The 2,862-nt window shown below is 48.0% G+C and overlaps 1 protein-coding gene across 1 annotated transcript in view; it reads right to left on the bottom strand.

The window, feature by feature from the left end:
* Nucleotides 1–2,862, bottom strand: part of LOC109363736 — a 10,129-nt gene that overhangs the window by 1,228 nt on the left and 6,039 nt on the right. The gene's annotated exons all lie outside the window — the stretch shown is intronic.

Genomic DNA, 2,862 nt, shown 5'->3' on the forward strand with positions numbered 1-2,862 from the left:
CATGTTCAGGTTGGCTGGGAGAAAGGATCCCCAGGAAGCTCTAAAGTCTGCCCCAAATGCTGCTGTCTTTGCCATCAGCACTTCAAGAGACATAAGGCTGGGGCTGCTGGCAAGCACAGCTGTGCAGGGCGAAGAATCCCAGGGCACATCTCTGTGCTCTCCTGATTGCTACTCTGCTCTTCTCCACACCCCAGCATCAGCAAGCAACACTGTAAGATATATTCCACAGGAAGACAAGGCTGAAAGTACATGCTGACACTGTGAAATGAACAAAGACGGACCACTCACCCCTGGGGTAGCCTTGAGGCTGATATAAACGGCGCAGCCCAGATACGCGGCATACAGGCAAATCTATAAACAAACAAAAGAAAGGTTTCCTTTACATATTCATAGAATCATAGAATCATAGAATGGCCTGAGTTGAAAAGGACCACAATGATCACCAACTTTCAACCCCCTTGCTATGTGCAGGGTCGCCAACCACCAGACCAGGTTGCCCAGAGCCACATCCAGCCTGGCCTTGATTGCCTCCAGGAATGGGGCGTTCACAATCTCTCTGAGCAACCCATTCCAGTGTGTCACCACCATCTAAGTGAAAAATTTCCTCGTAATATCCAACCTAAGCCTCCCCTTTCTCAGTTTAAAACCATTCCCCTTTGTCCTATCTCTATCCACCCTCATAAACAGAAACAAAATATTGTGCTAGGCTTCCCAGTGAGGGGAATCATAGAATCATAAAATCATGCAATTATAGAATTGCTCAATTGGAAAAAACATTAAAGATCACCAAGTCCAACTACAACCTAACCATACTACCCTAACTCTAGCAAACCACCGCTAAATCATGTCCTTGAGCACCATATCCAAATGGATTTTAAACACATCCAGGGATGGTGACTCCACCACCTCCCTAGGAAGCCTATCCCATTGCTTAACCACCCTTTCTGTAAAGAAGTTTTTCATGATATCCAACCTAATCCTTCCCTGGCACAACTTGAGGCCATTTCCCCTCGTCACTTGTCACTAGTGAGAAGAGACCAACCCCACTCTCGCTGTCAGCACCTTCCAGGTATTTGAAGAGAGCAGTAACATCTCCCCTCAGCCTCCTCTTCCCCAGACTAAACAGTCCAATTTCCTTTAGTCACTCCTCATAAGGCATATTCTCCAAGCCCTTCACAAGCCTTGTTGCCTTCTTTGGATCTGCTCCAGCACCTTTCTGTACTGAGGTGCCCAAAACTGAACACAGTACTCAAGGTGAGGCCTCATCAGTGCTGAGTACAGGGGTAGGATTACTTCCTTAGTCCTGCTCACTACATCATTCCTGATACAAGCCAGAATGCTGTTGGGTTTCTTGGCCACCTGGGCACACTGCTGGCTCATATTGAGCCAATTGTCCATCAGTACATCAAGGTCCCTTTCCGTCAGGCAGCTTTTGGGGAGCCACTCCTCCCAAGCCTCTAGGGTTGCCTGGGATTGTGACCAAAATGCAGGACCTGACACTTGGCCCTATTGAAACACATAGTTTGCCTTGCTTCATCAATCTAATCTATCTGGGTCCCTCTGTAGTGCCTTTCTCCCCTCAGGCAGATCAACACTACCTCCCAACTTGGTGCCATCTGCAAACTTACTGAGGGTGCACTCAATTCCCTCATCAAGGTCATTCATAAAGATGTTGAACAGGAGCGGCCCCAGTACCAAGCTCTGGGAGACACCGCTCGTGACCGGCTGCCAACTGGATTTAATTCCATTGACCAGCACTCTTTGGGCCCAGACATCCAGTCAGTGTTTCACCCAGTGGAGCGTACACCTATCCAAACCATGGGCAGCCAGCTTCTCCACGAGGATGTTGTGGGGGACAGTGTCAAAGGCTTTACTGAAGTCCAGGTAGACCAAATCAGGTGTCTTACTTTCATCCACTAAGCAGGTCATCTTGTCATAGAATGAAATCAGGTTTGTCAGACAGGATCTATCATTCATAAACGCATGCTGACTGGGCCTGATACTCTGGTTGGCCTTTAATTGATCCATGATGGCTCCCAAGATTATCCATTCCATGATGTTCCCTGGCACCTATGAGAGACTAATAGGTCTGTAGCTACCAGGATCATCTTTCCACCCTTTTTGAAGATGGGCGTCACATTGCCAGTCTCCAATCCACCGGGACATTCCGGGATAGCCAGGACTGCTGAAGAATGATGGAGAGTGGCAACCACATCCCCCAACTCCCTTAGCAATCAAGGGTGCAATCCATCCAGCCCCATGGACTTGTGACGTCTAGCTTTCAGAGCAAGTCCAAAATCATCTCATCATGGATTATACTAGGCCTGTTCTGTTCCCCATTTCTACCTAACAAGACAAGAGGCTGTGTGCCCAAGGACATAGTGATCTGAGAGCCACACGTAGGTCCAGATTCAGCCAGATACAGAGCAGAGGCCTGTGCGAGCCATAGCCAGGGATCAAATGCATCTCCAAAGAAAAACATAACCCTAGGATCCTTGTGACATTCCAAAATACCTTTCATGGGATAGGCTGGATACAGATAAGCCAAGCCTTCTAGATGCACCTGGCATCTCTTTGAGGAAACCCAGACACACCACTTACCCATGTGATTCCTCCAAGGCTCAACACCAGGAACCCACCGAGAAGCTACAGAGCCAGCACCTGAAACCACCTCTGCAAACAAAGGCAGAAGATAACAGCTCCTGACATACATTGCAATTAATCTGTTCAGCCTTCAATGGCAGCAAATACTCTTACTCACAGACACTTGTTTCCCTCTTCCACTCACAAGTATGTGGCAAATGGCTACCAGGTGCCAAAAGAGGCACCATATTTGCACAAAACAAATCATGTTCAGGTTGG

This window comes from Meleagris gallopavo, chromosome 1 (genome assembly GCF_000146605.3).
Source record: "Meleagris gallopavo isolate NT-WF06-2002-E0010 breed Aviagen turkey brand Nicholas breeding stock chromosome 1, Turkey_5.1, whole genome shotgun sequence".
Lineage (NCBI taxonomy): Eukaryota > Metazoa > Chordata > Aves > Galliformes > Phasianidae > Meleagris > Meleagris gallopavo.